Genomic DNA, 26,395 nt, shown 5'->3' on the forward strand with positions numbered 1-26,395 from the left:
TAGCAAGCATTTCCACTCTTACCCTCCCCAACATCCCCCCATACACCCACACACAACTGGAAAAAATTATTTCTTTTAAAATTCAGGAGACCTTAGTATTAGAAAAAGACTCGGTTATACCATGATACCCTGTCTATTGTCTAATCTTGTTCAGACTTCTGTCTGGGCACATAATCAGTAAATTCATTATCAAGTGCCACTGTGAAAACCACAGTGGACACACCTTCATGGAGTAGAACACACATTAGTTACTTTTTATCTGGATGAACTTGAAGCTGTGTTTCAAAGGTGTGCAATTTCCTCAGCCTGCCTATCTTGTAATACTGATTCTATGTGATCCAGTTGCTTGTGACATCAGATCCTTTATCTTCCATTCAATATTCACCTCCTGTGGCACCTCTTCACAAAAAAAAAAAAAAAAAAAAGATCAGCAGTCAAACAGCACAGCTGGAGTTAATAAACTGAAGAAGGCTGCCCATTACCAGTTACAGATGTTTCTGTTGTTTGGGGCTTTCAGTATTTCATTATCTCTGCATCAGCACCAGTAGTCTCACAGCTGAGAAGCCATCAAAACAACGCAGCTTGAAATGATAAATGAAAGGAATATAACAACTTCAGCACTGAACATTTGATTCTCTAGACTTTTTATTTTTTTTTTATTTTTTGGGAAGACTTATCTGTCTATTTGTACACTTTGTTGTTGTTGTTGTTGTTGGCAGTCACATTCCACCACTCAAATGGTTCATCTGAATGTGATGTTGGAAATGTCTCATCATTCTTTCTTATTAAAAAAGAGATGTGTGGTGTTGTCGGTGAATAGGGCTATCTGCCATTTCAGTTTCCCAAACAAATATCTTGAGACAGGGAGCAAAAGAAAAAGGTGCTACAATAACTTTAAGCAGATGTGTGTACCTGTGTGTGAGGGCAGGTGTGGGGGGGTGTTGTTTATTTATGGGCCAAATTCATACTTAAAAGTTTTAGGAAGTTGGTCTTCTTCTACATTCCCTTGACTTAGCACACTGGATTCTATACTGGATGTGATACTAGTAATAAGTGGCCCTGTTCCCCTCCTTAAGGTAAATTCCATTGTGTATTAGCATAATCAATCCTTTGCCTGGAATGTCTAAACCCATGTCTTTCTCTTGCCTCACTGCACTCATTGAGCAAAATACCTAAAATCGCAAATCCATTTCCCTACCAGCTGACTTTGGCATGGAGCCTAACATGGCTGAAGCACAGTGTGTAAGTATGAGCTCTAGTTGGCTCCCCCATTCTGCCCAAAATCTAGAATCTATTTCCATAACCCACTTGTTTGCCCACTCTCCTAGAAAAGCATATCACACCTTCTTCACATTCCTCAAAAATTCCACGATTCTTTACTATCTCCATTCTAGGTTTGCCTTCTACTTCTCTGAACAGATTAACCCAACTTCTGAAAGGTCGCCTCCTTACCAATCACCTAGCAGTATCTATGTATCTACACAACATCTTCTTTCCTAACATACATGGACATTCTCTGAACTCATGTAGAGGCAGTACCTCCTTTTTAACACTCTAAGCAATATACTCTTATTCTTATTTTCTGGAAACTCTTTTTATCATCAGTGATAACTTCTCTTCTAAATCAGTCCATCAGTACAGAAACTTTGTGTTCTTATTTCTTTCAAAAATAATTAAAACAAACTTCTCTTGACCTATTTTGTCTCCATCCTCCAATGCAAACATTTTCTTAAAATTCCCTGTTCTTACTAATTCTGATTCCCTTCCTACACTGTTTTATAAATTCACTCCAAATCTATTTTGACGTAACACTGGAACAGAAACAACCTCTGAAGCTCTCCAAAGACCTTTCTGCATTGCAAAGTTAACTGATCAATATGCCATTCCAATGTTGCATTATGTATATGCAGATTTGACATAATTGATCACTTTCTTCTCCTAGTAACTTTCTCTTTGCTTATATTACTGGATGGCACACTAGCTTAGTTTCCTCCTTACACATCAGACATCTGTCCATTCTGTCTCTGCACAAATGCAAGATGCTGGAGTACCCTGGGAATCATTGTCTCCTCCTCAACTGTGCTGTGCTACATTCAGTCCTACCTGATTTTCATCCATTCCTTTAATGATAAATATGTGCTGAAACTCTGTGGTTTATGTTTCTTGCCCAGATATCTCTTCTAAATTCTCAACTCTTTATGCAAAGGTCTCCCCCATAATTTTATTTAGTACAAAATCCTAACATGTTGAAACATGGCACATTCACTTCTAAAGTCCCAATTTCCTTCAAATCTATTCCCTCTGAAATTTTGGAAACTCAATGAAGAGTGCTCTCTTTTTTGTAGTTACTCAGACCAAAACCCTACAAGTCAAGACATCCTTAACTCCTCTCTTTTACTCATAATCTTTATCAATTCATCAGATATGGCATTCGGTATAATCTCAAAATACATTCAGAATCCCAAAAGTCTTACCTCTTTGGCTGTAATAAGTCTGGCTTCAGTGATCCCAACTGTTTCCAAACAAGTCTTTCTACTTCTACTTTTCAGCATTTGGAGAGTCTTTTGTTTACCTTGATTAATTTCATTCAAGAAAGAAAATGTCTATAAATACAGTTATCTCTTTAAAATGAAATCTCTTATATTTTAGTGCCCTGTGTGAATTGAATCATTTACACATAAAGAGACAGGTGCCAGGTGTCTGCTTTAAATTTCAAAACAGAACGATAACCTTTCTGAATCAAAGGTATTTCTTTTTCACCTTTGATTTGACACAAATAAGACTAATTACTGAGTACCTATTATGTGTCTAAAATGATCCTAGGAAATGAAACTCCAACCATTATCATTTCAAAGTCCCTGACCTAAAAAAATTTCAGCCTTGAGCATGAAATAAACTAGTAACTAGGTAAATTCAATGGGAAGTGATAAATACAAAACACAATGGAAATTCACAGGATCCCCTGCTTAACTTATTATTGGAGGCACAGAGGCAATAAATAATCCATTGAATTCAGCTTTTCTTTTTGTATTCAAATTTCAGAAAGATAAATATTATAAGCGATTTTTAAGCTTTAGGCTCAATAGTCTGTAATTTATTATTTAAAATATTTATTGGAGAAAAATCAATAGAGTGACCTCTTATTACCCATCTAATATATATATATATATATATATATATATATATATATATATATATATATATATATATAATTATTGAAAGGGCACAATTTTTTATTTGGTAGATTTTTTTGTATTTATTTTTTCATCATCTTAGCAATCTCTTGTAACTTGCTGTTTGTTAAAGAAATGTTCTCCTATGATCTCACCCCCAACACAGTACAAATGAAAGATTAAACTATCTGGTACATTCTTATGAGAGACTTTTTCAGATAAACTAATTTTTTTTTCCAGTAACTCATGAACAAATATTGGGTTTTCAAAGAAATATACTCAAAACCGAAGCATCTGAAGCACAATTAAATATGATGATTGTGGCACCTCAAGATTGTGTTTTGCCATTTCTTCATGCTGTGCGTTCAGGTGTCTATAATGCAATTCTGGTAGTAGAATTTGGAACCAAAATATTCATATGTATTTTTCAGAGCATAAAATAAGCACAGATACAATATAGGAGTTCTGATGTGTACTATTTCACTTAATGAGGCTGCAATTTATAATATTCTGAAAAATTTAAAAAATAATTAAAGCTATAAAATGAGTATTTTTAGTACATTTAATAATGGCTACTTATTTCAAGCTATTGTTTCATTTTTGGTGACCAAATTATATTTGACCATAATTAAGGGATGCATAACTTTTTAAAAACATGGTCAAAACAGAACCATCAGTTACTTTAAAAGAAGAAAGGAAATTCATGTTCATGAAAGGCACTAAGGTTTTTTTCAAATATATTCTTTTGAAAGGCTTTCAATCCACCCTAATACAAATCAGTTTAAAACTTACAAAGTCTATTCAAGGCGCTTGCAAAAAGAGACAAAATGAAGTCTATAATTTATTTTTTTAAAGTGCATCAAGTGAAGTTCCAATGTCATTACTTTCTGTGACCATGAACTAAAGCAATGCACCCACTTTTCTTATTACATCATTGGGAAAGTTTGCCTATGAATAAAAAAGTAGAGCAAACTATCATTATTAAATTATAAGAACTTAGTACTGTATGATGAGAGTTTTGGAACAGGAACCAAATCTGACTACCCATGTCTCTTGGCAGGAATTATTTTGGTAGCTCTTCCTGTTTTATTCTCATTCCAAAAGAGGTATTCAGTTTAGATCTCTGAAAGAAATGGGGACCTATTATGTTTCAGATATGATGCTGGAAGATGCCTAAGAGGATTAGACATGGTCCTTGGGTTATAGGTTTTTAAATGTTTCATAATCTACTGAGGTATATAAATGCATTTAAAAAAAATAGTTCTCTATTTATAAAGTAGAGCCTGTGAGTACAAATACAAAGGATCCCAGAATATTATGGAACAGATGCTGCCAGGGAGGCTCAGGAAAGCTAGTTCTTTAAATGGTCTTCCTCAGTCTCGCTTGTAGCTAGATCCCCTCAGACCCCCGAATATGAATTTAATCAGAATAAAACAAGGTGAAGAAGCAGCAGATACAGGATTCATCAGCTCTGGAGAGGCAGTGACAGGGAGTGAGTGATGTGACCATCAGTGTCCATCTGTTCCCAGCACAGGCTGTGGTGGGTCTCCACTGAAACCTCTGTGGTGTGTTTCTGATGAGTAGCCTCCAGGCCTGACTCTGACCCTTCTGAAGATGATGTGGACTGCTCAATAAACATTACTCAACTGATCTCCTTAAATGAACTAGAGGACATTCTATTTCTTCCTTCTTTTTTTTTCTTTTTTTTTTTTTTTTGATAATGATATTCTTTTGACAACAATTGTACATACCTACGATGTGTAATATGATGTTTTGATTCATGTGTGTGTGTGTGTGTGTGTGTATATATATATATACATATATATATATGTATATATATATATATTAGTTAATAATGTAATCAACATATCTATTATCTTGTACATTTTTTATCTCTTTATGGTAAATACACTCAAAAATCTTTTCTCCTTGTTAAAAAAGACAAGTTATTGTTTTTAAACATGTAAATGTGTTAATGGTTAGGATACTTTTAGTTTCAAGCCATAGAGAACAGTATTTCATTTGCTTAAGTTAGGATGCGTTTTTTTTTTCTTAATTTTATTTTGTTATTAGATTGTTCTTACAGAATGATGGCTTCAATGAATGATCAAATCCAGATAATGCTGTGCTCTGACTGCTTTTCTCCATATTTCAGAAGTGATGAATTATATAATGTGAAATGCTGATTCATTCTTTAACCTAAGACAATTTCTTCCCAAGTTTGGCCCAATTGACAACCTTCTGTGTGCATTTGTATCACTTTTTAATTATTTAGACAATTTTCAAGAAGAGAAAAATTTTTGTTCCTGAGTGTTCCAGTTCTAGTCTAGGATTTATATTAATTGACATGGATTGATCTATATGGAGGTACAAGATTTTCCAAGGCACAAACATGAATCCATGTTATACCATATTTGAATTGTCCAGACCAGGAGCACATATCCTCTCTTGGTCTTTGGGAACAGTGTTATTCACATGGAAAACATATACACTCACAAAGGACACCTGATCAAATCTCAGATTCCAGGTTTACACTGGATAAATATAAGTGTAATAGATTATTTCAACTGAGAGGGGTAATCTGCTTATGATGAGCAAACAAGTTAAAGCCCCATTCTGGAAAACTTCTGAGGTAATTATGATGAATAAATTCTTGGAAATTTTATTCCAGAGCTACAAATATGTACCCAAGTATCTGTTCCGCCAGGCACTTCAAGCTGTTGTCATTCTCTTGCCTGATGCCAATTTGGGAGTTCTTCAAATACTTTTTGTGCTTCTTTGATCAAAGAAGTCATAAAATAAAACTAGATGATTGTAGACAGTATTGTTTCCATCTCAACACACAGAAGAGAAAGCATCTACTCTAAGACTAATCCAAAGTAAATAAATTTGGGGCAAATCGGAAAGGGAGTATTTGAATGAAACTGTAACTCAAGAGTAGTTCTGTATGATTGACTGGTGTGTAAGGTATCTGAGGGATGAAGAAGAGGCAGTGCTGGAATTTATCTTGTATTGAAAAGGAACTAGAGTCCTCACTCTGAAAGCATTGAGACAACTAAATAAAAACAACTAAGTAATAACAAGTAATAACAAATGACATTGAACTTTCTCCAGGACTCTGTGGACAATCTGCTTATAGAAGTCAGAGATACATTTAAAGTCTGGGTTAGCTAATTCTGAAGAAGCCTATGAAAAGGTGACGTCATTTAAGGAAGTGGAAATCCATCATCAATGATCCACCTATGGGGAAATCTGAAAGCATCTAGTTAGAGAGAATCAGCTCTGGAGTTCAGACCCGTTGAATTCAAACATGATTGAAATCCTAGACAATCAAAATGACATTAATCAATATGTTCCAAATAACATGGCATCCCCATGTTGCTCAAGACTGTATTGAGGATTAATCAAAATTAATTAAAAGGAAATACATGCTTTCTTACTCAAGTTCATAGATCACAGTGTGGTACCTATAGATTAATGACCTACTATTCTCGTAACAATTGAACATTTTGGATCAGAAAAATTCAGTCACCTTCATGTACAGAGCTGATTTAAGAACCCGCATGGAAGAGTGGTACAGAAAGGATTGGGGTCTTGCATGTACAGCTGAAGTTGTGAAGCTCTCAAACTCTTTCAGCAATACAGATGCTGAGGTCAATGATGCTCCATATAGGTGGTTATTTAAAAATTGCAACTACATCAATTTGTACATTTTTCATCTCTTTATGGTAAATACACTCAAAAATATTTTCTCCTTGTTAATAAAAAAAGACAAGTTATTGCTTTTAAACATGTAAATGTGTTAATCGTTAGGATACTTTTAGTTTCAAGCCATAGAGAACAGTATTTCATTTGCTAAATGAAATAGGGGCATCTATTTCTAAAATTTTAGCCCATTACTAAGAAAAATGGGTTCTGTGTACAATGTTATTTAAGCAAAGAAAGCTACAAGTTCCACTGTAGGAATTATGATTATGATATTGATAGATAAACTTTGGTTTAAGTTGGAATTCCTCAACTGGGCAACTTAGCATCCTTGCTCATTTCCTGTCTTTTTTAATTTCTGGGTTACTAAGCATTTCTTTTTTCCCTCAATACTTTGCTTGGCTCACAATTAACTATAATTGGTATGCAGCTATGTACAATTTCAAATGGAAGTTTTTAAATTTTATATCTGGTTGCAAATAGTGATGTAGTTTTAACCAGTATAAATTTGTTAAGGAATGAAAAAATCTTTGTAACTTCTGTAATAGTTGGATATGAGATGTCCCCACAAATCTCCTGAAAATGCATGACATTTAGGGAGAAATTATTAGATTATGAAAGCTATAATCTAATTGGTCCATCCTAGTTTCCATGGAAAGACTCAGTGGTAACTATAGTCAGGTAGAGCATGACTGGAGGAGGTGGATAACTGAGGTGTACCCTGGAAGGGTTGTTCTTCTTGTTATAGTTTAGATGTGCTGTCCCCAAAAAGCTGAAGAGTGAGTTAATGCAAGAAGGTTTGCAGGAGAAATGATTGGGTCATAGTCTTTTAACCCAATCAGTGAATTAATCCCTGAGTGGTAACTGGAGGCAGGTGGGGTGTGACTGGAGGAAGTGATCCAGTGGGGTCGTGGCTATGAGGTATATATTTGTATCTGGCCAGTAGGGTGTCTCTCTCTGCTTTCTGATCACCATATGAGCTGCTTCCCTCCACCACACTCTTCTGCCATGATGTCCAGGCTCACTTTGAGCCCCAAGGAATGGAGCCAGCCTTTTGTAGACTAAGACCTCCAAAACCATGAACCCTTAAATAAGCTTCTCTTCTACCAATTGCGTGGTCAGATCTTTTAGTATCAATAGTGAAAAAGCTGACTAAAACACTTCCCTACAGCTCCTTCCCCCATCCCCTCTATTTATGATCCATCATGAGCTGAGCATCGTTCTTCTGTGGGACCCTTGCATCATGATGTGCTGCCTCACATTGGGCTCAAAGTAATGGAATTGGCCATCTACAGACTGAGACCTCTTACGCTATGAGCCCCAAATAAATTTTTCCTCCTCTGAGTTGTTTCTTTTTGGTGTCTTGGTCACAACAATGAAAAAACTAAAAAGAAGGAGGAGGAGGAGGAGGAGGAGGAGGAGGAAGAAGAAGAAGAAGAAGAAGAAGAAGAAGAAGAAGAAGAAGAAGAAGAAGAAGAAGAAAAGAAATTGGTATGAAGAACAGGGTTATAGCTCTGACTAATATGGACATGATTCAGAAACACTGGGAAGTAGTTTGTGAAAGTTTATAGATACAAGCTGGAAAAGATAAAGACTATTGTAAATGGAGCTTAATGGTGAATTCTTGTGGTAGCTCAGAAGACAAACTGTGCTCATGAGATTTAAGAGGGAAATGAGAATTCTACTGAGAATTGAACTACAGGTCATGTTTATTATATTTTGACAAAGAAATTATTTACATTCTTCCCATGTCCTGAAACTCTTTCTGAGGCTGAATTTAAATTGATGGACTAATTAATCTGGCAGAGGAAATTTCAAGGTACCAGAGCAATTAGTCAGTGTCATGGATATTGTTGGCAGATTTTAGCCAGATTTACTGACCAAAATGACAGCCAAAAGCAGAGCTAAATAATTTCAAAAACTTGCAGTTTGATCATAAAATTGAATGAAAACCACATCCCAAAAAATGTGTCCTTGTTGAAGATATTGCAGCTAGCAAAGAGATTTAAGTGCTTTTTCACAGAGACACTAAGAAAGATGGCTTGATGGAATCTCAGGAATTTGCAAGACTATACCCACTATAGGTTTCTGGTCCAAAAGACTTCATTTGAGAAGAGATCATGGAGGCACTATGTTTGCCATCTATACACTGAGCCCTCTGAAACCATGAGCCCCAAATAAATTTTTCCTCCTCTAAGTTGTATTTTAGGCATGTTGTTTGTTACATGGCAAAGTGTTCATAATTCTAAGACCACATACCAGTCAGGTTCCTCTAGAGAAAGACAAGTAGGGGGAAAAACAAGAAAAAAATATGAATGAATATAAAAGGAGGGATATTATATTGAATTCCATGATCAGAAGCAGGGTGGTCCCATAGTAGCTGACTGCACAGTGGAGAGTAGAGGAGCCAGAGCTGGAGTCTCACAACTAATGATGCAGCATTAGTCCAAGATTGAAGGCCTAGAAGTTCCTGGAGAAACACTACTGAGGATTCACTTTTCCTCCTTTTAAGTTGTTCTTCTTAGGTCTTTTAGTCACAGCAATAAAAAGCTGACTAAAACACAATCTATGGACTGAGGCCTCTGAAACTGTGACTCCCAAATAGCGGCAAAATACTGGACAAGAACCCCTTAGAGGAGAAAAATTTTATTTTGGTTCAAACTTCCAAAAGTTTAGCCATCTGAGTCTACTGCTTGGGGCCATGATGAAGCATCCCATCATAGCTAAAGGGCATGGCTGAGGAAAGCTGTTCAGGATATGGAGGATGGGAATCAGAGATGGGGAAAGGGCCACGGGTAAAAATGAACACTTCCAGGTCATGCCTCTGGTAACTCACTTCCTCTAGCCATGCCTCACCTGCTTACAGTTTATACCCAATCAATCCATTCACAATAGAAAGGATTGATTATGTTACAACTCTCATAATCCAGTAATTTTACATCTGAATATTTCTGAATTAACAGAAACTTTTGTGGCATATCTTATATTTGAACCATTTTATAATATACAAATTAAAAAACAATATTTCAAAGGTTCAGCTTCCCAGGAAGGAGTGCATTCTGCAAGAAGAGTAACTAACTGTATTATTAAGGAATGGAACAATCTTAGGAGTAAAAAGTGATGACTTCAGTACCTTTGCAAACAAATTGTTTCTGCAAGACTAAAGCCAAAAGAAATTGAACGTAGTTACTGTATTCTGATATGTTTTTTTGTCACATGGCAAAGTGTTGACAATTCTAAGGCCACATACCAGTCAGGTTCATATATATATATATATATATATATATATATATGAATGATTATAAAAGAGGATATATTATATCAAATTCCATGATCAGAAGCTGGGTGGTCCCATAGTAGCTGACTGCACACTGGATAGTAGAGGTCCCAGAAGCTGGAGTCTCACAACTAATGATGCAGCGTCAATCCAAGATTGAAGGACTGGAAGTTCCCTGGAGAAACACTAGAAACTCAAATTCATGTTGGAATGTAAAGAAGCCAGTGATGTCCCCAGTTGATGGCAGCAGCAACAGACACATTCACTCAAGAAGAATCTTGTTTGCAGCACTGTGACTTCTTCCTTCTTCTGCCTTTTGTTATCTGGGCCCTCAGCCTATTGTATGGTGCTCACCACATTCAGGTGGGTCTCCCCGCCCAGTTTTCTGTCCTATATGCCATTTGTCTCTGCAAACACCCTCATAGACAGACCCAGAAATCTTTTAATCCTAGACATCTCTCAATCCAATTAAATGGGCAATTCAGATCAACCATTACAGATGGTCTACACACATACCTCAATATGACAAATACATGGAGAGATTGGTAGCAGCTAGATTTCACACTGTTGAAGTGAGGTTGACAGATAAACTAGAGGAGAAAGCTAGAATGATCCATATCCTGTTAGAGTTGGAATATTACTAGGAACTCATATTTAGCTAACATAATTACAGATGGTTAGATTTTGAAGTGTTATAGATAGTATATACACAAATTAGTATACTCCCACAAGTAAATATCTCCCAATACAGTGTGCATATACAGCATCTAGATTTTGATTTTCAATATCATCCTCCCAAGGAACCAGAACTGGTTAAAAAAATGGCTGATTCAAGGAACACAAGACAGAGTTTTGTTTTGTGGTAACAGGAAATAAGGAAGTTCAAAGAAAACACATATATGCACAATTATAGGAATATGCCAAAGGGGAACAAGAACTAACTGAATGAACTTCCAATGACCAAAGCTGAAATATTTAGAGAAAAATGAATAAATAAGTACATCAATAAATAAAATATTAGGTTGTAACCCAAACTAGAAAACAAACGCTATGCATCCATACTGATATAAATAAACAACTGAGTAAAAGAGAGTAAATTAAAGTCAGTGGGAAAATTTATCATGTTGACAAAGTCCAGATAAATGTGTGGATTTCTCAGGGCTTCATTCATACTAAGCAAGAGTAAGCACTATCACTGAGCTACATCCCAGCCAGGATATTGCTTCTTGATGGAGAGAGAACATAATCCCTACATGCAGCTACTCAGAAAGAATCCCACCTAAAGAAGATGGTATGGTTAGGGTGGGAGGGTAAAAGTAACTGTACAGTGGGGAAACCTGACAAATGCTTCAGGTAATGAGCATCAATATTAATAGCCAAGAATATTGTTGACAATACCCATTAAGTGCCACGGGGAAAATGGTACCTCACTTTCTCTCTCTCCAAACCTGCAGCCCTTGTTTTATCATGAGATAATGCATCAGACAACTTCCAATAGATGGGTACCCTGCAAGACATATGACTAGTACTCTTCAAAACTACCCAGGACATCAATAAAATCAAAAGTCAGAAAACTGTCACCACTAAGAGGAGCCTAAGCAGACATGTGGATGAAATGCAATATTGCATCCTGGGTGAAATCATGAGAAAGGAAAAGGATATTAGATTCAAAAACTGGGAAATATGAATAAACTGTGGACTTTAATAATAGTGCATCAATATTAACTTATTAGTTGTCATGACTGTAAAATACTAATCTAAGAATGTAATAAGTGAGAAAAATGGAGAGAGGGAAGAAAACATGGGAAATTTCTGCATATCCTTTCAATTTATAATTCCAGAACAGCTATAACAATGAAGTCTATATTCTAAAAAGTGAAGAGTTATAAGAAAGACTTTTATTGTTATTAATAGAATTTAGCATTTGTTTCTTAATAAATAAATATTTATGTGTATATATACATATCCACATATACACTATGTGTTTTTGAATATAAAAATTTATTTTGGAAATGACTGTGATATTCTTGTATTCATACCTAATTACTTCTCTGTTTTTCAAGACATTATTTGTCCTATAGAACACATACTTTAAATGATCACACTCAAATTGTTTAAAAAAGAGGACGTTTATAACTTGCCCTCTACCTATCTGTACAGAACGTTATCAGTATGTATTTAAAAAATAAAGGAAAAGTCTTTTTCACTGTATCTCACTACCACCCCTAAAAACATATGTGTGTATACATATATATATATATATATATATATATATATATATATATATATAAAGCATAGAAATCCAGTATCAATTGAAATCAATATATTGATTAGTTGAAGAAAAAATTGGACTGCAAACTATTCCAAGGCTAAAATACAAATAACTCAATAATAAACAATCAAGAAAACTTGGTGAAGGTTCAGAGAGTAAGAATATTCTCTCCAAAGGCCTGATTAGGAAACAATGCTGAAAAGCTTAAAAGAGAGAGAACAGAAATATGCTCATAAGAAAAGCCAAGGTCGAAGAACTTTACAATTCACTCAAGATACAACTGCAAAACAAAACGAATACTAAGTTCAAATGTCTCTTCTTTTAAACCTTTCTCAGTTAAGGATTCAAATACATTTTAAATACAACAAAATAAAAGGGTATTGGTAGTAAATTCTCAAAAAATTTTTGGAAGTGCAATTTAAAATGAGAGATGAGACCAAATTTGTTGATTAATCTCCTATATTTTATATCACTTAAACATTTGATCTACCTTATTCCTCACAGAAAATTCAGGTAGAAAAAAATATTTTAAAATTTAATGAGAACTTAAAATAAAAATATTTATAACAAAATATTTTTTTTGTGGAATTTGAGTTCCCCAGAAAGCCAACACAGAATGTAATAGAGAATATAAGATATATTTATCTGTGAGAGAGTAAAAGACAACAAGAAGTTTTGATCCAGGAAAACCTTTAGATCTTTATGTAAACCAAACATTTGTGAAAGGAAATCAAGGAAGGATGAGTATTAGTCAATAAATACTTCAAACTGAGATGCAAGTCTGGTAAAATCTCTTTCAACCCAAGATGAAGCTCCAGGCAAGAAATGCCCATTAGAGGAGACACCTCATGTTGAGGTAATGCAGGAATCCTAGTATGTCCATCTTGTTCAGTCACAGCCTGGGACATTCAGTCATAGACTACAACTGAGGCAGGTTCTGGAGGTACAGCTAGAGGCTACCAATGAACAGTGTTCCTTGCAGACATATGAAGGACACATCTTTATGGCTACATACTCTACCCTGTACCCTGTGAGAATCCACTCTTCCATACATATTTGGAGCGAAGTACTTCCAGGGTCCCAGTGAATCTCTTTTCCAATGAAAGTGTGGCCAAATGATGATTAACAAGATGAACCAGAGCTCCTAGCTCCATAGTGGGCTCAGAAGTACAACTGGTTTTCATTTTCTCCTCTATTTCCAATCTAAATGTCCCTCACACCCAACTCTAAAATCTTCAAATCTCAGTGAAATAATTGGTTGCATGACTCAAAGCCTCACTGAGCCCATAGTGACAATGTACCTCAGAACAGATTTGTTGACTTGTCTATTCAACATTACAACTGAGCAAGATTACCAAGAGTCCCTCAAGAGTTCCACAATACTGTCCCAGCTCCAGGAACACAGTACTGTTCTTTTCATCCGAATCCATTTTTTTGTCCTCTGTGTCTCTGGACAAAGTGCTTGGGGATAGCAATTGTAACTTGAAGTACAATGGGATCCTTTTGAATGGAACTTGTCAAGAGTGTTCCTTGGTACAGTGAAGATTTGCCAGGGTAAAAAAGACAAAGACCACAATATGTCATTGGTGTGATGGTTAGAGGCTACTCCTGAGTCCAATTCTTGATTTCCTTCCTCTCTTCCTCCCTCCCTCCCTTCATTTCTTCCCTTCTTTTTTCTTTTCTTCATACTGGGGATTGAATATTGAATGCAGGGGTACTTTATAACTAAGCTACATCCCCAACTCTTTTATTATTTTTTTTTATTTTGAGACATATTATCACTAAGTTGCTGAGGGTCTCATTAAGTTGCTGTCTCTGGCCTCAACTTTTGATCCTCTTGAATCAGCCTCCTGAGTTGCTGAGATTACAGGTATGTGCTACCAGCCCAGTTCAGTTCTTGGTTTCTTCAAAAATCTCTTCCACTCAGGAACACAGCACTAGATAACAGCCTCTGATTTCATGTGTGCACTGAATTCTGGAGGATGGCAGTTTCTATTCACAGAATATGGGCTCTCAGCTGATGTTTAGTGTTTTTAGCAGGCCAAACACTGCATTAGCCTGGCATGCTTTAGATGATGTGATATGTGTCATGACCAGGAACTTCTATTGTATAGACCCTCTCTATTTTGTCCTTAGACATGGCAAAATATTATATATATTTGTGGCCTGTAACATGCATTTTTTGAGGACAACCATGAAGTTCTGTAATTATATATGCTTCTGCACAACAGCCAGAGAATATTTTCAAAATCTGATATATTGCACCTGGCAGATTCCTGGTGGAAAGAGAGTGTCTTTCACAGTTGAGAGCTGAGTTGAAATGCTGTTAGATGCCAGTGTCTGACTGGAAGATTGCCTTGGTGAAGTCACTTGATACAGCTTGAACAGTATTGTACGCTCACAATGCACTGTCAGCTGTTGACATCTTAAAAAGAGATGACTGAGTGCCTTAAAATGCTAATGGATTTTTCATTTTCTGAAGGCAAACAACTATGTAAATTTATGAAGCAATTGTTATCCCAAGTTTCTTTCCAGACCTTATTATAAAACTGATTCACTTTTGCCTTGAAAGAGGCATTCTTTAGTTGTTGTTAGTAGAGCAAACTCTCACACTGACCAGACTGCAAAGCATTCTACTACTTTAAATATAGTACTATAAATAACTTTTAGAGAACAAAACTGTGTGTGGTGGAATCCACTTTGATTATTCAAGCACTTTGGACAGCTTATTTAAAGCCCAGTTGATGATTTCAGTACAATGAGAAAATAATCAGCATATGACCATTTTATCTAAATGGTTTTCAGAAGACAAAAATACAAATTTGCATAAGTAATCAAAATAATTAAATATATATATTCCATTCTAAATTTGACCTGAAACCTGCGTTCTCTGCAAATGCATATGTTATATGCATTGGAGTATCCTTGTCATTATCTGTTGTTTTCTATTCTTACTTGATATTGAAGGGAACAAATTTCTCCCCTTTAGGAATTATATGTATATTTTTATTAGAGAAGCTAGACATGAATTTGAAATAGGACTCTTTAAATCCTTTCATTGCACTATGAACTGCTGTGTCATCCAGGCAACATACAATGTGGACTAAACTTGAAATGTGTGTCAGTATAACACTGTCTTAATGGTTTCTATGCAGATAATATAAAATATATTCTAGATATTTCACAAAATTCACACAGAATTGGTTAAAATTCTTATTCAGTGCATAATTGAATGAGCTTTTAAGCTTGCAAATATATTTGTTGCATATTAAAATGTGTATTTTAATGGCCTCAAGGTAGTTAACATTACAACTTTGAGAAGTAAATATAAACATTTCTCTTTGCATGACCAGAGTTAATTGTAGTGTTATTAATTTAGAAAAATTTTAAATTATGTCTGCATAAAATAATTAGAAATGTTTATGAAAATTTTGAAGTGTATGCATGTATTATTTAATGTGTATTATATGTTGTTTAACTACTTTCTCCCTCTTGTCAGAATTATCAGGTCAAGGAACACTCTCATTTCAATTTTATTTTTCAAATATGTTTTTAGAATAAAATTATGTGGTAATAATGTTATAAACAAATATAAATACAAAAATGACTGGTAAAGCTATACAGTTACAGATTAACAACTTCGGAGCTTTATGTGTTATATCAGAATAAATAGAAATGACATGATGATGTTGATGAAGATGATCATCTCCCACCTGAAAAAGTATTCTCAAAGAGATCAAGTGACTTGAATGAGTTCAGAACTATTGTTTTATAAAGCAAAATCAAGAGTTAGTTTTCTAACTTCAAAATCACAATTAATTAAATATATGAAATATCCATCTTACTAGCGGAGACTGTTTAAACTTATAGATCTAAAAGTCTTGTCATGCAAGTTTATGACTAAAGAAATTGATTGAACTTGGCTAAGAGAAGCCTACGGTAGACTTGACAGTTAAAGATATTTGATAGACAGTCAGAGCATAGAAGTATTATATTTCTTCTCAAGGAAGCAAACCTTTGCACAAATGGGTCAAAATACCTAGAAGAATTCTGTGCCTCAAAATAAGGAAGTGGTTCATAAATTAAAAGAATCTGGGAGTGGAATTGTCTTTCCCAAGAGGTATCCTTTAATAGGAGATTTTTCAAGCAAAAATTGCTTGACCATCTGGCAGAGATATCATAAGAAAAAAAGAAAAAAGAAAGTATTTGTGCAGTAAGTAGAATACTGGATTTTGAGGCTACTGTGGAGCTGCCCAAACAAATTGTTAGAATCACAGAATATTAGAGATGAAATAAACCTTGGAAAACATACTTTTAGTCCTCTCACTTAAAGAAAAGAAACTAGAACCATGTAAGTCAATCTGTCTGCTCAATATCATGACATAGATTGTTTATTAGCAAAGTCATAAATCATTGAACTCAAAGAACAGATAACAGAATTCTCAGGTCAATTGAACCAATAACCAGAGGTTGCCATGATTCTTTGCTAGTCTTTAGGAGGAAAAGAATTTTTATTGCAAAGTGATTCACCATTCCTATGTGGTTTTTTTAGTGAGAAATTGATGCAGCTAAGAAGTGATTGTCTTAATTTATACTGTCCCGTTGGCAAAGATTTATTTTATATTTGCTATGGTTCATTTAGTCGAATCTGTAACATTCACCAAACTTAACAGTAAAGGGGAGTTCTGCCAGTATGACTTAGAATCTAATAAACACCAGAAACATAACTGCAGCCATGCAGAAGCCCACTCATCAGTTCTTAAAAATCTCTTGGTAGAAAAGACCCATGGGGTGAACAGAGGAAGAGGACATGAACATATTCAGTCATGGATCCTTGAATTCATTAATTTATTTATTGAATATTTATTGATTCCCTACTATGTGCCTCACCAGGAATTTTTCTCCTCATATTTTTGCAATTTTAGGTCAACAGAACAGTATAGTACATTTCTTGATTTCTAATTAGCATTTATTTCAAAGGTAAGATGAGAAACAACTCATATATTATACAGCCCATGCTACTGTATTTCAAATGAAAACCCCGTAGAACAGTATTTGCACATCTGTCAGGTAAGCAGGCACCAATGTCTCAGCATATTCTGGGTTTGAGATATTCAATAAATCTATTTAGAGATGCATAAAAAAGTAAAATGCATATGGTTTCAAATGAAGGAAATAATAACTTTTATTATGTCTATACTCTGCAATGTCCTATACTGGAAAATTTTGTATATATTATTATATATAGTTCTCAAAAAAACAATAAGGGTATTGGCACACCTATTTCTCATATAAGAAAGTAAATTCTTAGGCAAATTATATGATTTGTAAATGTTGAAATTCAACCATATATGCATAGAATATTATATACAATTATATATAAAATACATTATATTATATATATATATATATTATTCAACTATATATAATATTATATGTATTATATAGTTATGTATATTATATAAATGCATATTTTAAGCAGAGATTGAACCCAGGGGTACACCAAGCCACATCCCCAGGCTTTTTTTATTTTTTTATTTTAAGACAAGGTCTCACTTAAGATGCTTACAGTCTGGCTAAGTTGCTGAGGTTGGCTTTGAACTCTCAATCTTCCTGCCTCAGCCTTCCATGTCACTGGGATTACAGGCATGTGATACCACACCCAGCTCAACCATATCTTCTAGCTACAAATCTGTTACTTCCTAAATAAGGCACTTGCTTTAAAATCTAGAAAATGATAAAGATACAAAGAAGAAAATTTATTTGAATGACCAGAACTGACTACCCCTTAAATAATCTCATTAAAACCTTACAGACCTCACAAAATTATATGATAAATATTATTCTTAGTGTAAACATGTGAAACTGAAATTTAAGTAGGTTCACAAATATTCAAGTCTACAAAGCTTTTAGCTTCGTTTCAAACCGAAGTCACCCTGACTTCTAAATTTTCAGTCATTAACTATTATTCTGAACTTTAGGCTTTTCTCAGGAATTCTAACTTTTCTGCTTTTGGTTTTGGCAAAGACTTAAGGTTTCCTAGTTCTGTATCTGCTTAAAATATTCTTTCTTAGCTGTAAAACTCCATATTTTTTTTTTTACCAAGCACCTGGAATAAAGCTAAATTTTCCAAACTCTGTTAGATCTAGATGTATACTCTTATGTATTCATTATCCAGTTGTATATAAGTGTAATTGCTGTGTGGCCCTTTTCCAAATAACATCAAAGGAAAAATTGAATGAATTTTGTGTCTGTTTCTCCTTTCTATCATCTTCTTCATTAGTTCCTGGACTGCAGATGTGATGGTTAACACTCTATCAATCATCTTAGACCCCATGAAAAAGATCCATATTGTAAGGACAGTGGGCAGAAAGAATAAAATATCCTGAGACTTAGAAAAATTTGTAAGACTGCCAAAATAAACCAGGACTGTCTACTCTTAACCATTTTATGCAAAAGAGAACAAAAAATATATGTTCGCTGTCATTTTTTTTCTTTTGACTATATGCAGCTCAACTTATTTAAATCATACAGCTACAAACTGCTGAATAAAAAAATAACCTCAAGATTGCATCCATTTTAATTCAACAAACATTTACTGGATGGAGAACCATTCATTGAGCTGCACTGTGGATAATACTATAGGAAACAGAAAAGCAGCAGATCACTATAGGAAGAAATAATTCTTAGGATGCTTTAAGAAAAACTAATAACAAATTAAAACTTAGCAGTACTGAGGATGTAATTACTGGCAATGAAGTCTTCCCCAATAAAACCAGTGGAAATCATATATAGCAGTTATTTTAGAGGTTTTATTTTAAACAAATGGTGTGACCTTGACAAGCAGTGATTAAAACACGGCTTAATGAATTATAAAGGTGCTCTTGGGACAGCCATCACCTATGGTTAGCTCTTCAGATTATGTTGGGCCTTTGGGAAGAAGGTATTAATTCCTATAAGTAGCACATGAAGAAAAGCATTCAGATGATTCTATCTTGTTAATTTGAGACCAGTTCACACTGACTTCCTCTTACATTGTGGGGACAAGTGCATGGAATACTGCATACATGGCATACGTTAGGGGCATCTGAGTTGCAAGCCACTCCCCTGTGCTAGGTGTATGAGCGCACCCCCATAGGTACAGCCCTGGGCATGAGGCCACGTGTTGCAATCCCTGCACTTGCTCCATGGCCCACTCCTTGATTGGTAGCTGCAAGGACAGTTGGCCAGAAATTGTATTTGTGGTTGCCTGTAATCTGCTTAGCTACTGCCTGAGTGTATATACATGGTAAATGCACAATAAAATGAGAGGGGCTTCCTGCTTGGTCTCTGGAAGTCTCCATTAGGGACTCAGCAGCCACACTCTCCTCTACCCTGTTCTGTGGACCTCCTTGCTGGATGAGAGAGAACCCATGCATTACATTTCCAGTATTAAGTGGTTGAAATGCTCCTTAATTTCTCTTACTTCTGAAAATTGTGAACATTAATGAGTGCCTGCATGGAAAAACAATAATGTCAGAGCAATATTGATATTTAAGGTTTAGGTACTTTCATTATGTTGCTGATTCTCTGAAATGGAGATGTTTGTGCTTTGTGTATCTGTGTGTGCCAAATCTGCACTTAAAATGAAAAATAGCAAGTGAGAAATTTGAGAAATCACTCCTTTTTAATATATCAGAACTCCATGAAGGTGTAGTGTAGAAGATTAATTTGTTTCATGTTAATTTAATAAATTTGTGCTCATGGAGTTTTGACAAACTATCTTGTGACAGAGCTTGTTATTGTTTTCAAAATATCTGTGTGTTCCTTAACCTTTCAGCATGCATTTAGGCTTAAATTGTGAGTCGTGAGTTTTAAAAGCTAAGGATTAGTTGAGAGTGACATAATCCACTTCCATGCATACCCTAAAATATCTGAAATAAACCTCCCACTCACTTGTGTTTGCTGAGGTGATTAGAGGAACAGTCTGGTACCAAGATGAAGAGCCAAATGTTTTTCAGCCCCTGCTATGAAGAATTAAAAAGGAAATCTTTGTTATGCAAATATATTAAGATTTGAGGCTTTATGTATGTAATACCAAATGTTAGTCTGCAGCTGAGTACTGAAATTGGTTCTCCAAATAGAGTTCTATTTCAAAAGCTAAAACATGTAGCTCTGACTTTTATTGGTAAGGAAATGCGTGGGGAAATAACTGACATGGGCAGCTACAAAATGTTCATCTGTGCAAAAATGTGGGCAAATATATGAAAAAATGTCGATCAGTTTGAAGTAAGAGAAAATGGCATGTGTTTTCTGTGGTATCTGACTTGAGACAAAGTCAAAACCCCCAATGTTGCCATGTGTTTAGGCTGCATGTGAAAAGGTATTAAAGAAAACACAAAGAGGAAGAAAAAATAATCAAGGACATTCAACTTGAGTATAGGCATACATTTTTAAAATATACAGAAATTCTTGACAATTAGAAATTCAGGGCCCTGAAGGAAAGAATTTTCAAACACAGTTAGAAATGAGCATAAGTGGCTATAAACATCTTGGGAAACTGTAAATATTTTCTTATGGTCTATTATGTGTATGTATGCAACTCCATTTCACTCTAAGGTGTATGCTAAACAAAAATACATATACATGCTCATCAAAATGAATGTGTTGCAATGTCATCCCAATTCTCTCTATAGTGGCCCTGAACTAGAAAATTCCCAATCCAATGTCTATCAACTTAAAAAGAATAGTATATTGTGGAATATTCACAAATGGAATATTATACAACAATGACACAGCTATTATATGTAAAAGTGTAACATAATATAGAATAGAACCAAAGAAGTCAAATGCAAGGGAATATATATCATTGGATTCTATTTGAATAAATTTCAGTATTCATTAATACTGATTTATATTATTATAAGTCAAAGAAATGGCTATCCTTGAGTGTTGGGGTGAGTCAATGCCCATAAGATGGTATACAAAGAGCTTTTTAAGGAGCTAGTGATGTTTAATTTCTTAACTAAGATGCTGGGTTATGTAAGTATCGTAAATTTGTGAAAACATACCAACTTATCAACCTATCAACATATCAACATATTACTTATGATTTGTGGTTTTCTCCATGTTTATTATAATATGATTAAAGTAAAATAAAAATAGATAATAAGCAATGATAGATAGAGATATAGGTGTTCAGATTTGGAGAATCTTACTGTTCTATAAGTGATATTAAAATTCATATGAGCACAAAGTTCCTATAATTTTTGTTCAGGATAGAGTATATGAGGGCCAAAATAAAATTATAGATGTAGCTTTCACATATCTTAAGAAAGCAACCTTTATCTTTAGAGTGGCAATTAGTATCAACAAATCAGGGAAACTAATGAAGACATAAGAAGTATATCTCAAAAAGAATTTGGGTTATATCTACTGACAAACAAAACTCACTGAATGTAATTAACTCAGAATGTCTGTAAACTTACTGAAGGAAACATATTACCAAAAAAAAAAAAAATACTCCCCACAGAAGGAACAAATATAGAACCCAGATATTGGTTCTTAGATACCATTTTCCAATTGTATCCATTATAGTTTCCACCATGACTGTCACCAGAGAGATGCCTATCCATCACAACTGTCTCAAGATGGATACCTGGCTGACTTAGTGTCCATTAAAATAATAAAATAAGCTAACCGATGCTGTGATGCTGTTACATTTCAGAAGAATCTTAAATGAAAGCTGGGATTCCTCATGTGGAGAGTGATAAAAGCAGATGTCAGTTGAACATTCTAAGCCGATGAAACAGCACGGCTATCAAACAAGTCATCGGGAAGTATGCATAGTGAACACAAAGATGAATAAGGTGATCCAACATGTGTCAGAGCACCAAACCAGTGAGAGGGAGAGTGCAGAAATGAAGGCAGACTCAAAGGAGTTCCTCATTCTTTCAGGAGGTATTGAAAAACAGTTCTTTTTTAATAAAACATAGAATGATAAGGACTCTTTGTTAGTAAGATGAATTCAGCAATGGAATCTAGGAAGACTGCACTATCTTTTGCAAACATCAATTCTAGAATTAATTTAAAGCAGCAAGGTGGGAAATTTTAGTTAAAAATAAGAAGAGTGATAAGCAATAGGAATCAATTACTGAGGAGTTATTCACAATCTCTTCCATTCACTATGTAGAAATGGCGGAGACGTGAATGCCCTTTGCTGATACACAGCTCTCCAGTGTTGCAGTAATTCACAGGGACATACTTAACATGGTTGCCTTTTGACTCTTATTATGCAAATACTTAACATTTCACTGGAAAGCATGGCTGTTCTTTCAGTGTGCCACATGTTAATAAAATGGCAATATAATATCTGAGTATCACTTTCTCTTTCCAGGGAAATGAGGGCATTTCTGTAGCAACAACAACAAAAAATTGAGAGCTGTATTTACGAGTGTGAGTTTGCTAGAGAGTTTAGCAGGAGGACACTGACTACCCACACTGTCACCTCTGCTGCTCTGTTTGCTATATTAAGCCACATATGTAATGAGGAGTAGAGCAACAATTAAATCACCGGAATGTCACCTTTCGCTTTCTGTAGCATCACTCACTGGCAGACTAGTAAGAAGAGTCTATCCTAAGGCTGCAGGCAGTTTAATTTTTTTTTCTTTCCAGAATCATCATTTGAAGCTTCTAGAACTATCATTTAACTCACATGAATTTTATTAAATAAATGAGCTATATTACCAAGTAGTTATTAGATAGAAAACTAAAGCATGCAGAGACTGTATCAGGATAGTTATCTGATTTTCAAAATGGCAGGAGAAATCAGCATTTTCATCAAGAGATCCTGTCCCTGAGGGTGTAGGAAAGACAAACGGGTCGGCAGTTTTACATTACACACAGAAATGTTATTTTGTTTTAAGTACAGCAATGTGAGTATGTGCTTTTTAAAAACAAGGTTCTGGGAGGCATACACAAGAACTCTAATGACAATTTCAGGATATCCTTTAAAATGGAAATAAGATGTAGAAGGGAAGCACACCACAATGACTCTTCCTATTAAATGACTATGACGATCATCCAATCATTTCCATGTAGTAAGTGCCTCTAGAAAACTATAAAGGATTAATCATCCACAACTTTAAAATTAACACATACACACACACACAGAAACACAGAACTGTATTTTGAAGGAAAATAATATGTGCCAGGGGGGAACACATAAACAGTGGATGATTAGCAAGGCACAGTTAGAAAGGACCATTTCTTTTTTGTTTCTTGTTTCTAAATCAGTTACTTGGTTACTGTACTCCTTTTACAGTCCTGCTTTGGAATCTGTAGTTTTCAGGAAGCCTGCACTTGACAGCCTGTAGCACACAAATGACTTGGAGTGCATAAACTACTATGTGCATAATCTATTTTTATAGCTAGGGTTGTCTTCTACCCAGATAGATAATTTCCACAGAGCCCCCATCACAAATACCTGCATACATATAATACATGAAAAAAAAGAGAAGCTAAATGATCTTTTTTTTTTTTTTAACAGCTGCAGGAGCTTGACCTGTTATTTCATTTATCTCTTTTCCAGTCCTCTTTTTTCTTCTCTGTTTTGTCATTCTTCTTCTTTTTTTCTTTTTAGTGGAAGAAAAGGAATAGTGCACAGCTGTCCTAGAGGCACTTTTTCTTGTTGTTGTTTTGAAAAACCTTTTCTCTTGCAGTGATGGCAGTGCTTATTAATCTTTTCCTCCTTGTGGTCTCAGTGGTTTTCTTTCCCTTCCACTCTTCCCATTGGAAACCTGTAGGTGGTAAAAATTCTTTCTTTCTTCCAGGTGTCTGTGCTCCATTGGGAATTAGCAAAAGTGCTGGGTTTTATGCTGATCTCCCCTGTGCAAAAGGGAAAAAAATAACATCAGTGGAACTGGGTTTGCTCTGAAGAGCCAATATATGTTGAAGTATCTTTCAGATTCTAGGTCAGCAGTGAAGAGCCGAGAAAACCTTCTTTATAAAGTCTCATGTTCTGCCTAATTATTCCAAACTTCAAGAAAAAGCTGCTGTCAAACCACTTGGCTAAAGTAGTTAAGTTTAACGAGTTTCATTCCTGAAGTTGTGTCTTTGTTTCTAAAGTTTTCCAAGCCTGTACCAATTGTTTAGGCAGTGGTATTTTTGAAAAAAAATGCCCACTTGGTAAAAGCTGGGCATGGTAAAAGTCTTACCCCAGCTCTGAGAGTTTCCCACCACTCTAATTCCCAATGGAAAATGACCATCTCCAAGGTCAGGTTAATGGAGTCAGTAGGGACTTATTTTTCCATCGTACGTTTTGGAGGAGACAGTGACTTATGTTTTACTGACATTTAGAACAAGAGAAAACGTGGTAGGTAGCATTCACTGGAAGTAGTCACAGAGGAGAGAGAAAAAAGCACAGAATTTGTAAGAACTGAAATTGGTTTGAGCCCGAGTCCTGATTTACTAAATGTGAAAATTTGTTAAATTATTAATATTTTTTCAAATACAGCTTTTTTATATGCAAGATGAGAAAACTAACAATTCTTACTTACATCCTGTGAATTTTGAGGTGCAGATTAATTGTCATAATATGTGTAAAAATGCTATATTATGGGCATACAATAAACACTGTGGATGTCATTATTTTTTCATAACCATGACTATGATTTCTATGATCTCATAGAATGTTAGAACACTGGAACATTGTGGTTGTCTTATTACAAGTTGAATTTCAATTATGATCAAAATCAGGAACCTATAAAGGTCGATAATTAATTAAAGATTGCACAGTGGAAGTTAAACCAGAATTTCAGATGTCAACTTTATCTGGTGATCTTTATGGATAATTTAAATAAAATAATTAATATCTCACAGTGTTAAGCTTTATGTCAACCAGTAAATAAACATTCAAAATTGGGATGACTTATTGACTATTTCATCCCTGTAAAATGACATCACTAATCATTCTTTTACAATATTAAAGTACATTAATTGTTAGGAAGGTTAAAGTAAGGTGATCCAGTGGCCAACTCAGTGAAGTTTGATTTGAGTATACCATTTGTGCTCTAATTTTATTTCATCCCACAAATCAGCATGATTTAATAGTCATTGGATTTTAAATGTTTACTTTGAAGATAGCCACTTAAATTCAAACAATTGGTGAATCATCAACTCTCAATTTCTAAATAGCCATTTGATTAATGACCTCACTAATTTCCCTCTCTTCATTCATTGAGTGTGAATACGTGTTTGCATGTGAATGCATGTATGTGAGCCCATGTAAACATAACCTCTAGCACCTTTGTATGAGATATTTAGCAGTCTTTTGATAATAATAATTTACTTGACACATCTCAGGGATGTCATTAATATTGGTAGCCAACTATATGTAATCACAATATATGTAATCACAATATATTTTTCTATGATCACGTTCTTGCAGTCTCTCCTAATAGTTTATTAAGGAGATATTCAGAAATAATTGCCAAATCTTGTATACTATAAATTGCTCTTTTTCAATTTCTAAGTAAGTAGGTCAAAAGACAGACAAACTCTCGCTTTCTGTTTTACGGTCAGATAAGTCCTGAAAATCTGAAACTTGCTTCGCATGGTAGATATAAATATAAAGAATATGGTACCTGCATCTGTGCAACTCTACAGATTATATAGTTTTTTTTTTTTTTTCTGTACTACAATGTCTCTCATGTTATCGTGGAAAACTGGGACAAAAAAAAACGACCCTAGGGTGGCCTAAGTAAGTAAAAATACAGCTCTAGGGCTTCAAGTAGCCACCAGCAAGCAATTCATAAACAGAAAGGTAATAAGGTAACTAAAGTACAGACAAGGCATAAGCCCTTTCATTGGGAACTAAAGTAACTGACTAAACCTGTTCTGTACCTCTGAGTATATTTTCCGGTTATCCTTGGACAAGGTACAATTTCTAGTGTAATTCAAAAATGTCAAAGAAATATTTTTAAAAAGCAA

Source organism: Marmota monax, unplaced genomic scaffold (genome assembly GCF_021218885.2).
Source record: "Marmota monax isolate L192 unplaced genomic scaffold, Marmota_monax_Labrador192_F-V1.1 WCK01_AAM20220418_F8-fsc00009, whole genome shotgun sequence".
Taxonomy (NCBI): domain Eukaryota; kingdom Metazoa; phylum Chordata; class Mammalia; order Rodentia; family Sciuridae; genus Marmota; species Marmota monax.